Consider the following 15,168-nt stretch of genomic DNA (forward strand, 5'->3'; position numbering starts at 1 on the left):
CTAGTCCGGATATTGCAACCACGGGAAAATCTGTGAGATTGTTGCCAAAAGCCATTCCGAAAGCTCTACCGGTTTGCACAATTACCACGATTCCAGAGGAAGCCTGTACTTATAAGGATTTAGAGTAAGTATCGAGCTTTTAGATTGTAAGATTGTGCCAATACCAGAATTTTGTATAGGACAAGTTTCGCGGTTGGAAATACAGATGTAGTAACATCCGGTGTTCTATCGCAAACGGCGTAAGTGAAGATATTTTCATATGAAAAATTGGTTACAAATTATTTGAAATGCAGGTCCGGTTTCGAGATGACGGAACAAAGGCCCACCGTTAAAATATGTTTTGAAACCCCAACTACGTATGTAGAAAAGAGTAACTAATTAATAATACAAAGGAATATATTATTTAGTTCAAATAGGTTGACTGTTCCATTGACTGACGCAAGCAAGCTACCTGTTAAAGACAATGAAGCTCAAACGGAGTGAGTGGACAAAAACTGAACTTGTGGTCTTAATTTTGAAAGTGTTCTAAGGGCTAGTTTTCCAGTAAGAGATTAGTCAAACTATGGGCAAAGTGAGCTTCTATTCCGCGCGCGTCAAAACAAAATGTCCACTGCTGATTTAAAATTAGCTCAAATATGCGTTTATGTCTTACGGCTGGTTGGCGTTTAGACTCATTTAGGCAGGAAAGGTGTGATGTAACTCAGACCACTTTCAAAATTATGGGCACAATTATTCTTTGACTATTTTAATAACCATTGATTGTCAAACCTGCTTCCAGTTTTGTAATGGAAAAAAGGATTTGAGCAATGAACTTGAAAAAGCAAATGCCATTTTGAACAATTTTAAAAAAATTTTCAGCGAAGGTCAAATCCGTAAAATGGTTTTTCAAAGTATGTCTTCTGTTTAATTAACACAAAGTATTTTATAGGAATATCCTTTTTATTATAGAACAAAACGTAATGTGCTCATGGAAAGACATTTCCACCGCCGTATGCTTGCACGCAGCTGGACCACGGGCATACAATCATTTGTACCACAAGGGATTTCCGCTTCCCCACGAGTCAACACTGCAGCGCTGGTATCGCAGAAGCAATATAAGCGAGGGTCTCCTGACTGCTTCCATTGATTGCATGAAACAAAAATCTGATTATTCTGATGATGATAAAACTTGTGTCATTGCGTTTGACGAAATGAAAGTCGTCGAGTCATATGAATATGAACAGGCAGGAGACTACGTTCGAAAGCCTGCGAACTATGTACAAGTAGTAATGGCACGTGGGTTGCGAAAAACCTGGAAGCAGCCTGTTTTTTATGATTTTGATTGCCAAATGACGAAAGACATTTTGTTTTCCGTGATTTTGGCAGTTCAAAATGCAGGCTTTCCGGTGGTAGCTATAGTGTGTGATATGAGTCCCACTAATCGCAAACTGTGGAAAAGTTTAAATGTCACAGTAGGTAAGGTTGATACTCGTTCTTTTATTATTTTAACCCTAGAAGCCCAATCTACTTGAAAGTTACGTAAAGCCCAAACATACGTCTTAGAGGCACATTTAGTTCTGCGCCTTTTATACGCCTTTTATGCGCCTTTTATACGCCTTTTTGACATAGATCGGGCTTTATGTATATGTTGATATGTATAAATAGTATACAAAACATTTTTATACCCGAGCGCGAATAAATTCGTAAAAATATGGCAAATAATTCTCAAATCCTTGTACTGTTTTAGATCAGCCATGGTTTCCTAACCCTTACGTTGACAAAGCAAAAATTTTTGTGTTTGCCGATGCGCCGCACCTGCTTAAGTTGGTAAGAAACCACTTCCTAGACTCTGGTTTTGTGTGGAAGGGGAATCATTTAACCACAAGAACTATTTGCGATTTGCTGAAGTACACTTCAAAATCGGATGCGTCAATCGCTTTTAAATTGACCGACGAGCATATTTCTGTGAAAGGAATAGGTAGGTAAAAATACTCTCCATACTTTACACTGTAAAAGCTTAAAAAAAAAAATTAGGACGTCAAAAAGTTAGACTTGCGGCGCAGCTATTTTCGAATACCACTGCTTGCGCAATTAGGCGCTGTTATTCCTTAGGGTTTGAAATATATAATCCCACAGATACAGCTGATTTCATTCAACTCATCAATGATTGGTTTGATGTTTTGAATTCGACCATGGAAACCTTTGGCTTACCTGGGAAGGTACTACTTATTAGTTAGGGATTTAACAATTAACCCTTAAATTAAACTTTTGACTTAAGGAACCCTTTGGAAAAAACTTTGAAAATCAAATAGATGTTTTGACGCGAACAAATGAGTTCATGTCAGTGCCGATCATACCGCGTAAAAAGGGACTAGAGCATTTCCAGAACGGCTTTTTAATGACAAACAAAGCTTTAGTGATGCTTTTCGATTATGCCAAGCAAAATTCAAACGTGGAATACATTTGCACCTACCGGCTAAATCAGGATGTATTGGAGCATCTTTTTGGCGCTATTCGCAGCAAAGGTGGCCTAAATGACCACCCTTCTCCCAAGGAGTTCAAATATAGGCTCCGAAAATACATCCTAGGTATGATTGTTGTTACAGCTTGTAAATATTGGCTTAAATGATATTTTGTAAATTTTTCTTTTTTTTTAGCACGGAATACTGAACTTTTGCAGGGTAGAGGAAACGTCGCAGGAGATGATACGGAATGGCTCCATACGAACGACGAAACACATCTAGTAGATTCTGGCGGTACGAGCAATTCATTTTGCAGCGAAGAATTCTTTTCCGAAGAAAATGTGATTCAGAAATCCCAAAACTGCGAGTCAAGTGTTGGAATTGACGAAATTGCCGATGACGATGGATCTGCTACTGTTTGGGAACCGGATACGGAAACGGAGTCGGAAATGGTTGATAAACTCAGCTCTTCACAACCGGACGACAGTGGTGTTTTGCAAGAAGACGCTCTAGAGTACATTGCGGGTTATATTATCAAAAAGCTGAAACTTGAGCAATATAAGAGCAGCGAAAATTCATTTACTTGGGTGGACCAAGTTTCAAAAGGATTTTTAAACAAACCAGCACCTAACTTTTTAAACTGTATTAAGAACCTTGAGTCTGTATTTTATAAAGTTAATGCGAAAGACATAAATCATCGCAAAAACCTCCAACAGCACTTGGTGGATAGAAGCGCGGGAGTTGAACTTCCGGAAAAAGTAAAGCGGTTTTTTTTCAAATGCAGGATTTTCTTCCGCATACGTAATTTAAATAAACGTTTGAAAGTCAAAAAAGCTAAACAAAGAATAATGGGCTACAAAAAGTTCATCAAAATCAATCTCTGAACAGTAAGCAGAGCGAATTAAAGTAATATTCTTAGATATCTTTTCTAATCGTGTTTAATTTTTATTGCAGGTAAGCGGCCGTTCTGTGCAGCAATCCAAACAAGGAGCAAACGCAACGTTGTTAATTAAGAATATTAGCAGTAAATATCTAGTTTCCTATTTTATTTTTATTTTTTCTTCCTATTTATTAACTGTTTATTTAATTCTTTGTTTTCTCAACCACCAAACCACCAAACATGTCCAATACGAATACGCAAAATGTAAATCCAGATAGTCCATCGCAAAAGCTGATAGCTGGACCCACGGCGGTAACAGTATCTTGCACTTCAATTATTGTAGGTGTGCCTCCAGGAAAAAGTGCTGGCGCTACTGGCGATACTATTTACATATGTATGGTTTTTTAAAGTTATTGTGGCTTTTTTTCATTTCAGGGACGATGTGAGATACGCCCTTTCCATACTATACCAAGTATTCCTAAGTATGATTGGCGTAAGGCACTTACTAAATTTTTTTTAATTCTTATTTAGGTTTCAGGTATAGAATCACAATTACAAAAGCAAACGATCGCCATCAGCAAATACGTTGGTGCTTTGGGTACAGGAGGTAGCAGTGATCAGGGCGGTGGCGGCGTCGATGATGGCACAGAAAGCACTATCTCCAATGTTACATCAATTCACTCACAATTGCAATCCTGTAACGTACAGTGTGATGGCGCCCAAAATTTTACAATTGAAGTCAAATTAATTACTAACAACAACAGCTACACCAGCAATAGCTGTATCAACCAGGCGGTAGTAATAAAATAATACGACCACAACTATTGCGTGCAATAAATAAACACTCAGTACTATTGCAAGAGCTACATCAACGACAACAGACGCAAGCGACCACGACAGTCGGCTCTACGTAACCGGAACGACCCAGTTTCATATTTGGCCAAGGACTGTCACTCCAGCATCATTGCTGTTACAACAACAAAAAGCAGAAACACTACACAAGCCATAGCATCAGCGGCAGCTACTAACTTGCAACACTTGGTTGCAGCCGGTTGTATTATACCTACAAACACAGTAACAACAAATATTGGCGCTGTTAGGGCTAGCGTAGCAACTGTTCCAGCCGCCTCAGACATGACCAGCGGCGATGGCGGTGTCGGCGCCGGTAGCAAGACTGCCATATATGTAATTGTTCCGAAATTTAAACCGGTTTACCGCTGCTACTAAAAAACTCCATTAACAATTAACAACTATTACCTGCGTTTTGTGAAAAACGCAAACCAATATTTGTAGCTTAATCTTAACAGAAAGAGAACTTTTCCAATTGTCTTGAATTGTTGCGAAAACAATACTGACGTAAATCAACGACCGATAAATATTTCTTAAGTACATATTCTATGTTTATGTCTAACGAAATAACCAAACGCGCAAATTAACGAGTTATCTGTAATAATACGAAGGGAATTTTTATGTTTATAGTATATAGAAATGTACTTATGTAGCTGAAACAATATTCATTTTGCATTATACAAACGCATATGCACAAGAAAACGTACGAAATATTACGAAAAAAACGAAAATCGCAATTAAATTGAATAAAACAATATATGTACAATACATACATACAATGCTACCTATGAAATCCTAGTTTGCTTTTACCTATGAATGAAAGAAATAGGGTAAGTAAACCACAAGCAGCTATGGGTCGGCCTGCCATTGGTTAACTATGGGTGCAAGTAAATGAAGCACTTTTAATTTGTTTCCTTTTTGCCCTTTGAAGGTGTTTCGAAAAGCTTTGCCAAAACAAAAATAGAGGATTTTGTAAGTTTTCAAGATGCTAATGCTATATATTTTCCTAGATAAAACTCGTTTATAATTGCATTTTTTAATGTATTTACATTTGATAACGAACTCTAAAATGCCGGCCGTTTGGAAAAGACATTCTAGGCTATAGTTGAGCCCATCCTTACGTTGAATGGAATCCATCAACTGCATACTTCCTAGTCACAATATAAAGTTGAATTACGAGTTGATGCGAAGTTCCAATCTTGGTTCCAATTCAGTAACACTAGCTCCATGAATGCGGTGATAGATAGTACAATTCCGTATGTAAAACACTTTGTCCCTCATTCGCCTTGCAAGTAACTGCTGACTTCACAGCAGTCAACTTGCATTGGCACCAGCTAAATAACAAATCTGGGTAAAAATTTATCAACATTATTTTAAACAATCTACACGAAAAACTTGAAATATTTTGTTTACATTTCTAATTTTCTTGGCAGAAGTAATTCGCCGTGAAAATAAACAGCTGATTTTGACCACAGCGAACTGTATGAATTCGCCCTTTTTTTGACATTGTGACCTCCAATTGCAACAACAAAATACATGTAAATTCGCCTTGATTTTTACTTATATACGGCTAACACCACCTTGTTAAATACACCTTGGTTTCGAATATATGGACATCAAAATAAAATTAAATAGTTTAGTTGGTGAAAACTTAAAAAGCGACCGGCTTTTTTGATATAAATCTCTTTCACAGATTTACGTGTTCATTTGTCAAAATATTGCCCTCCGACTAAGCAAAGCTACAATACTTTCTACTAATATAGCAATTTTTCAGGACAAAAAGAAACCTAGTGCAAATATTACAAGAAGGCAAAATGTTTCTGAATAACTCAGTGAGAGGGCAGGACCAGGATGAATGTATTTGCATAAAAATGTATTAAAGCAAAAATGTTTTGGGTAGGCGTCGGGGCCAATGATAACCATCAGTTACCACCTCTGCATGGTTGTAAGTCATGCAGAGTCCCTACGGCTTGTAGCGCTGTGGCTTTGCCGGTTAAACTCTGTAAGAGTTTTTGGGGGTGTGCGTCAAGCGGGAGTGTTGAGCACCGGTTATTTATTTAAGTTCAAAAATTGGGTAGGCGCTGCGGCCAATGGTAACTCTTGTACCACCTCTGTATGCCGAAGGCAATACAGAGCCCCGTGAGACAACTCCGAGAGAGTTGTGATGCATCAAGCAAGTTTGTTGAGCATGATTTGGAGTGCCAGCAATTCACTACTTTAGTAGGTTTTGTTCTGCGGCAGTTGAGAAGTGCATTAAAAAATGCATACCCAATGAAGAACGAACGATTATTTTTAAGCACAAGTGCGTGCGTTTATTCGCTGCACTTGGTTTTGGGCGGGAGTGCAATATACAAGTGCGTATGTGTGTTCGCTGTTCTTTGTTTATGCGGGAAATGCATAAGTCGCTTAAACAGTTTCAATAGAAAAGGAAACGCCATAAGTTTGTAATTGATCTTCTTTTATTCAAGTAACACAAACATGACTTCTGATGTAAAGCTTAGCTACGTATAACTACGGTGACCATATTTATGAGAGCCGAATACGGGACAAAAAATAATTTTGGAACTTTTTTCCGCAACAGCTTACAGATCTTAAAGCCTTCTTCAATGATCCCATATGTATTAGCCCTGAAACAATATCTTTTAGTAACATCAAAAATTTGAAGGATAATTTTTTCGAGATTTTTACCCCGTAAATTTTGTTAAAAAAATTCGCTAGATTTTAGTATAATAAAGAACAATTTTAAGTCGCTAAAGTTTACCATTAAGTTTTGGCGACTTTGTGTTTTGTTTATTGACAGTGTTACGCATTTTTTCATACAAAATATGTATGTTCGACCATTTTCTTGAAAGAGAAGCAAATGAGTTACAAAACTGCAAACAAAATTTTTTTCTAAAGATTCTAATTAAAAAGTTTAAAATTTTGGTGAAACATTGTAGAATTGATTTTTATAGTTTTTTGCACAAAGTTGGAAATTTGGTATTATATGGTTTTTGTTAGGAAAAGAGCCTTACTTTCATTAAATAAATAATAAACATTAAATAAACTAAGGAAAAATAGTCAAAACTTACTAAAATGTCGAGTCCTAATTTCTATTTTGGTCACTGTATGTATTCCTGGATTCAAGTCACAGGCATTCTGATTAGAAAGAAATAACTGTTTATGGAGAAAATTACGATCATATACTAACATCACTTAAAACTCCTCATTGGCATGTCATTTTAATGAGCTGTTAAGGCGTCGAAACACCGAATACGGGACAAATACAGGACATTAAAAGAAAAACAGAATATTTGGCGTCCCTTATAAAATAAATAAATTACCAGGAAAATTGGTCAAAAAAGAGTACTGCCCGCATAATACAGGACGGATGGTCACCGTACGTATAACGACAGTTTCCCTTGCAAAACAAAAATAATTTGTAATGAATTTACCAGTCTCTGTTTTTGTAATTTGTTTAATGAATTTACTAGTCTTTCTACTTGTGATTAATTTAAATAAAACATGTGAATTTTAGTGGAAACATTTTAGAGATTTTAGCCATTTTTTTGCCGGTCGGCCCAAAAAGTTCTGGCAACAATGCTTACTTCCATCAATAAAAGTTATGGAAAACCTATTTACATTTTTTATTTCTGATTTTGTTCTCAGTTATACATATCAAATAAAACACCTCTTCAAGGTAAATATTTCGAGTGACGAAAGCTGAACTAGAAACACAAAATTTATGATATCCAGTTCAGCGAAATATTTACCTCGAAGAAGTGTTTTATTTGATATCAATTTCATGACGAAAATTATACGCATTTTTTAACTGCCCTGAAAACTGACGCTAAATAGTTTTATTCATACGAATCGTTGCTAAAGTTGTCATTTTTTATTTTGTTTTTCTAAGAGTAGACAGAACTTTGCAACGCTCCGAATAAATAGAACTATTTTGCGTCAGTTTCAAGGGCAGTTAAAAAAATGAATATAGTTTTCGTCACGAAATTGATATCATAAATTTTGTGTTTCTTTCGTCACTCGAAATATTTACCTCGAAGAGGTATTTTATTTGATATTAATTATTTTGGGATATCAAATTAAAACTCAACGAAAATCCAAACAAAAATCTAACATCTTTATTTTTTATGAATTTGGGTGTAAATGTTTTGTTTTCTATAATAACAATAATAAATTTCTAAAAACGCCATCTAAATCTGAATGATTTATTCAAATATCTAACCTAAAAAAGTTTGTAACGCGAATAGCAAACCGGCATTTAAATATCTGCTTACATACATATACATACATACCTAACCAATTCTGCATGTACGCTGAATTCGCCGACGAGCTTTTTTAAAAACGAAATAAATTAGTACAAATTGTTAGTAATTTTCATTAGAGTTTGAGTAACTCCTTTCAATAAATGGCTTTTAGTAACTTTAACTAGACTTTAACTTATTTTATTTTATTAATTTTAGTGCAGTTTTGACAAAATTTTCTTGCTAAAAAATCTTTTAACACACTACTTTATTTTATTCCTTTGATTGTACATGTTAAATAAAAGCTTGTTTTTAAAAAATATTTTTTTTACATTACGGTTAGACAATATAATCGCGCCCAATGTGTCACGAATTAGGAGCATAATCAGAAACAAATCGGTGTGTTACTTAATTTAAGCATTCAGATCAAGTACAAACCACACACCCGGTAGGTGCTCTACAGAAATTCGTGTAGAAATATTCCAAGGTTAGCAGCTGATTTATTCAAACTAATTTCCGGTATTTTATCTTACCAAGGAATTCACAATAGAATCTATCATACCACTGCCTAACACTATGCTACATAGTTGCGCCCTCAAATTACGCTCTGCTATCACTAGCAGTAGTGAATACGTTGTAAGGAAGCTGTTAAGCAGGGATCGCACGATTTGTGCATTTGTACAAATGTGTACATTTTGGCAGTCACAGAGTGGTGCTGTCTAGAAATAATGAGTTAAGCTCAATAACAACTTTCAAACAACACCACTCTATAACTGTTAAAATGTACAAATCTAGTGATCCCTGCTTTAGATGAAGATAAACATAGGGAGCTGCGAAAATATTAAAATTTAAAACTAAGTGCATAGTATACATTTAGGTTGTATGTTTGTTGTATATGTGGAGATTCTTGCAAATTATTTTGAAATTTATACACACACATGTATACACAGCAGCAAGCTCATGCCACCAAAAGCGATGTCGTACGCATAGAATTTCTACTGGGTATGTATGTAAGTTAACTACATACAAATATATACATGTATATCCATACATGAGCAAACATGCCATACGGAGTTATACCGAGCGGTACCATACCGCTGCTGCTTGAGCAAACCTTTACAATGAAAACAGCTCTTATAAATATTTTATTTTGTTGCTTTAAATAGAAAAGTTCTCTAAATGTAATGGCCCGTCCACATAGAACTTCGGCGTTGCGTTGGCGTTGGCATCGCTTCAACAGCTGACTATGGATACAGGAATTCAAATGCAGCCGTCCACGTAGCCAAAATTCGACAACGCTCACGCCAACACAAAGCAAAAAGATGGCCGACTCTCCACTTTTCGCGTGCGACGCTTGTCAGCTGTTGCAAATAAATAAAATTATGTGAAATATTTTTCCTTTATAATCAAGTGCGGGCAAGAAATATCGTTTTTAATGCAATTATTGATATGAAATATTAATTTATCTGTTCTTAGTATGTTAATTTAATGGCCCAAGCATTCGCTGCCAAGCATTCATTGTAGCTAGCACACTTTTAACGTGCGTTCTCTTAAACTAACACCAACGCCAAAGCCAACGCGAAAGTTCTATGTGGACCGGCCTTAATATTAAACTGAACCATTTTCATCTAAGCTAACGGCCGTTGTTGATTTTGAAACTTTAGCAAAAGTCATTATAAACCATTTATGGGATTTAAAACGAAAAACGTGGAGCGCATACAATACAAAGCATAACATTTAATTGACAAAAGTCAAACTACATAACATAGACCTAAAATTTCTACAGAGAAAGTACAAATTTGAGATCGATTTTAATCGGTCGTTATTCATACAGGGTGTCCCATAAGTAACGTGCCAAACTTTAGGGGAAGGTAGGTGGGGGTGGGGGGGGTGTGGTTGAGCTCCCTGGTAAACAAAAAATTTTCAGGTAAAAGTGCTTTTGAAATATTTACATTTTTTCGAATTAAAAAAAAATCGTACCTTTTCATGTGTTTTCTTTAACTGCAACTACAAACCGGGCAATACTTAGTAAATTTTTTATGTAAAATACTTCCAGATAGTTGCCTCTCCATACTCAAATGCAATGTNAAAAAAAATCGTGCCTTTTCATGTGTTTTCTTTAACTGCAACTACAAACCGGGCAATACTTAGTAAATTTTTTATGTAAAATACTTCCAAATAGTTGCCTCTCCATACTCAAATGCAATGTAGTTAAAATATATTAAGGAACCATCATAAAATTAGGACTATTTCTGGATTTTTAACTTTTTGATATTTTCTTCCCCAACTTTGACTATCTCGGGTGAAAAAAAAAATGTACTGAGCTATAACTTTACATTACATAAAAAAATTGCTCATTTAAGAAAGATTTCAGAAAGGTGCCTCACATACTGTTTTGAATAGAAAAAAAAAGTTATAGCCGCTTTTGTGGGTAAAGGACTGAGACACGCTAGAATGTATTTAATAGATTTAAATTGAATTTGCTCTTGTTACCGTCAAATGACAAGCTAAATAGTACAAAGGTACATAATGACGGCATCGTAGGCCGCCTCTGCCGTTGGAGCCAGGGGGCATGCTTTCCGCGATGCCATGATGTCTTCAATCTGGAAGTAGAAGCAAAGGCAGAGAAACGAGGAGTACCTGGGTATAATATTTAAACGGGAAGCTAAGACACTTAATACACAAAAGGAAAAGATGTATAGAATTATTTATTGCGCTTTTGGGAGGAAGCACAGTTTGACAAGTGGCCGCGGGATAACTTCATTTTGCGAACGGATTTCTACGACACGTATGTGGTTATCAGGGCCGTGGCGAACGTTTTCGATTCGTCCCAATCGCCACTCGGTGGGGGGGAGCGAATCTTCTTTGATCACGACGAGGTCGCCTGGCTGAGGATCGCGTTGTGGGGTTCTCCACTTGTATCTCTTCTGAAGATCTTTGAGGTAATCTTCTTTCCAGCGGCGACTAAATTGGTGGTGAAGTGCTTTGACTTTCTCCTACCGGTTTAGTAGGGAGAGGTCTTCCGTATTAGGCTCGGGAATGGCCAACAGCGGTGCACCTCGAAGGAAGTGACCCGGAGTAAGCGCTGTCTTATCAGCTGGGTCTTGNACTATCTCGGGTGAAAAAAAAAATGTACTGAGCTATAACTTTACATTACATAAAAAAATTGCTCATTTAAGAAAGATTTCAGAAAGGTGCCTCACATACTGTTTTGAATAGAAAAAAAAAGTTATAGCCGCTTTTGTGGGTAAAGGACTGAGACACGCTAGAATGTATTTAATAGATTTAAATTNTTTTCTTTAAATGGATTTTAAAGCTTTTCACTGCAGATTCCCACAAGCGGCCTATGTGGGGGGCGCTGGGTGGTATATATTGCCAGTTGATGCCTTGAGGGGCATATTTTTTGACAATGTCTGCGGAACATTCGTTAAGGAATTTAACGAAGTCGCGTTCTGTTGCGCGCTGGGCGCCAATAAACGTTTTTCCATTGTCGCTCATCATTTTTGAGGGGAAACCTCGTCTGCCAACGAAGCGGGCGAATGCTGCTCGAAAAGCCTCGGTTGTAAGATCCGAGCATAGCTCGAGATGCACTGCCTTTGTGGAAAAACAGACAAAAACTGCAACGTATCCCTTGATAAGGGTTGTAGGTCTTCNTAGCTCGAGATGCACTGCCTTTGTGGAAAAACAGACAAAAACTGCAACGTATCCCTTGATAAGGGTTGTAGATCTTAGCACCGATGCTTTAATTTGGAATGGCCCAGCAAAATCTACTCCCGTTGTGGAAAATGGGAGTGAGAAACTGCAGCGCTCAGGGGATAGAGCGGCCATTATTTGGGGGCGTGTTTGTTGCTTGTAAAGCGTGCACACCTTGCATTGAAAAATGCATTTTTTAATTAGAGGTTTTAGCTTTGGTACGTGGTACTCTTGCCTTACCATTTGGAGCATTAATCGTGTTTCTACGTGAAGAAGCAGCGAGTGTAAGAACTCCAAATATAGCTGGCAGAACCTCGATTCGGTAGGGAGAATTATTGGGTGCCTTTCATTATAGCTCAATGTGGAATGTGCTAATCGGCCATTAACCCGTAGAAGTCCGTCTTTGTCCAATGAAGGATTTAGAACAAGAAGAGGACTCTTTTTGTTAAGTGGCTTTTTATCTTGCAAAGCGCATTTTTCGCTCGGAAAGTGGCGTTATTGCGCTGCACTGATAAGACGTATCTTTGCATATTGAAATTCGTTATGCGTCAGATGTGGAGTAGTGACTGTAGCTAACCCCTTTGATTTGTTGCGTGCATTGCTCACGAAGCTGAACATGTACGCAGTCACGCGAATTGCTCGAGAGAAGGAAGAAAAGCGATCAAGAAAATCGACCTCTTCTTCGAGCGCGTGATATACCTCCACCTCACCTCGCTTTTCTGGTGGAGATGCACTGCACGCCTTTGACCTTGGCCATGCATCCATGTGGCAAGAGAGCCATTTTGGTCCGTGCCACCAGAGTGGGGAATTCGCCAAATCCTGCGGTTTGCACCCGCGGGTGCCGAGGTTGGCTGGATTATCTTGGCTGGCAACATGTCGCCATGTACCGGTTGGAAGATATTCCCGGATTTGGGAGGTACGATTGGATACATACGTCTTCTATGTACATGGTGGCTTTTCAAGCCAAGCTAGCACAATCTCTGAATCTGACCATAAGAATGTGTTGCACGATTCCAATTTGAGCTGTTTTCGAACAGTTGCGACCAGTTTTGCGAGTAAGACTGCACCACACAGCTCCAGGCGTGGCAAGCTTACGTCTTCAATGGTGCGACTTTGCTTTTTGCAACCAAGAGAGTGGAATATCTGTGGTTGCTAACATCTACGCGGATGTAAATCGCAGCGCAATATGCTTTGTCCGAGGCATCGCAAAACCCGTAGATTTGGGTGTCTTGCCCTGGAGTGAAGTTAACCCATCGAGGGATTTCGATGTGGCATATGGATTGCAAATTTTCTGCGAACTGTTGCCATTTTGCCAAAGCTATGGGTTTGGCACATTCGTCCCAATCAACGCCATCCAGCCAAAGTTCTTAAAGCAGAATCTTTGCTTGAATCATCACTGGCGACAGCTATCCTGCCGGGTCAAAAAGTTTTACGACAGAAGATAAAATTTGTTGCTTTGTGACGGCATTCGATGTCGATGCAGGCAGAATGGTGTATGAAAATTTATCTGTGAGTGCGTTCCATTGTATACCAAGTGGTTTGCTTGTGGAAGCGCTCTCAAATTTCAAAAAGTTGGAGTCGAGAAGATCCTCCTTTGGAAATTTTTCTTGAAGAAGTGATTCAGTGGCGTTGTCAATATCATGACTTCCGGATAGGATGTCATCCACATACGTTTTGGTTTTAAGTATTGTGGCAGCCAAGGAAAATGTCGCTCTCGTATCATCTGCTAATTGATGCATCGTACGGATAGCGAGGTATGGTGCACAATTAACGCCGAACGTTACGGTTTTAAGATTATAATCGGCTGACTCTCCTGTGCGAAATAAGATTCGCTGAAAATCTTTATCGTCCTCGAGGATGAGTATTTGACGATACATTTTTTCAATGTCGCCATTGAACACGAATCTGTGCATTCGCCCCTGCAGAATGAGCAGCATGAAATCTGGCTGGAGTGTGGGGCCAATGTGCAACACGTCATTCAAGGATTTTCCTGAACCAGATGTTTTTGAGGCGTTGAATACCACGCGAACTTTGGTGGTTACCTTATCTGGTTTGACGACCGCATGATGTAGCAAGTAGAAAGAGAAGTATTTGCCATTGGAAATTATCTCGCATGGCTTCGTGTGCTCCATATGATCGAGGTCGAGATATTCTTGCAACACATTATTGTACATTGTGCCTATGTCTCCTTTTTTCTGAAGCGATCGCTCCATACTAAAAAACTTCTGAAGTGCAGCAGACCGAGAGTGGCCCAGAGACAGCTTTGTTGGAAATTCTTCCTTGAATGGAAGTCGCACAATGTATTGACCGTTTGGGGCACGAGTCGTTGTTGTTGCATATATATGCTCACATGCCTGATCTTCAGGTGAAATTTGGGGAGGTTGTGGAACCTCCTCTTCTTCCCAAAACTTTCTAAGCTGAGAGTGGTGTTCGAGCACTCTTCTACTTGTGTCGAGAATGACACCACATTTTCGGTTATTGGACCACTGAGAATCCAACCAAATATTGTTTTTTGCGACAGTATAGTGTCGCAAATCTTTTGTATACCTTCCAGCAGGATTTCTGGAAGTATATCGCTGCCGATTACCATATCAGTTTGAGCTGGTATGTGGCAGCTTGGGTCAGCAAATTCAAGGATCTTGAATCGCTGCCAGTTTTCACGGCTAATGGTAAATGTAGGCATGTGCCTCGTGAGCTAAGGTAACACGATAGCCTGTGTGTTTATCCCTTGCATGGTTTTGGGTGCAACCAATGTGAGTGGACAAAACTTTGAGGAGCTTTGTAATACGTGTCCACCCATGCCGGAAATTTCGAGCTTGGAATGTTCGAATGGTAGTTTCAACCGTTTCTGAACTTTCGAGGAAATGAAAGTTCTGTGTGAGCCTTCATCAATCAAGGCTCTAAGTTGAAACAATTCCCGCTCGTGTTCAACTGCGACCATGGCAGTTGGAAGGAGAATTTTGCTATCATTGTCGGTGTGCAATGATTGTATTTGTGCTTGTTTGGAACAGCACGGTTGCTCGCTGGAAATGGAGCTTGACTGCGCTTGTCGAGCGGGAGGTGT

General features: G+C 38.4%; 1 protein-coding gene across 3 annotated transcripts in view; it reads left to right on the top strand.

Annotated features, from left to right (window-relative positions):
- Positions 1–15,168, top strand: part of LOC108381406 (glutamate receptor ionotropic, kainate 2) — a 446,498-nt gene that overhangs the window by 358,919 nt on the left and 72,411 nt on the right. The gene's annotated exons all lie outside the window — the stretch shown is intronic.

The sequence above is a fragment of the Rhagoletis zephyria genome, unplaced genomic scaffold (assembly GCF_001687245.7).
Source record: "Rhagoletis zephyria isolate East Lansing unplaced genomic scaffold, Rhagoletis_zephyria_1.1 Rzeph_scaffold_00136, whole genome shotgun sequence".
In the NCBI taxonomy this organism is placed as follows: domain Eukaryota; kingdom Metazoa; phylum Arthropoda; class Insecta; order Diptera; family Tephritidae; genus Rhagoletis; species Rhagoletis zephyria.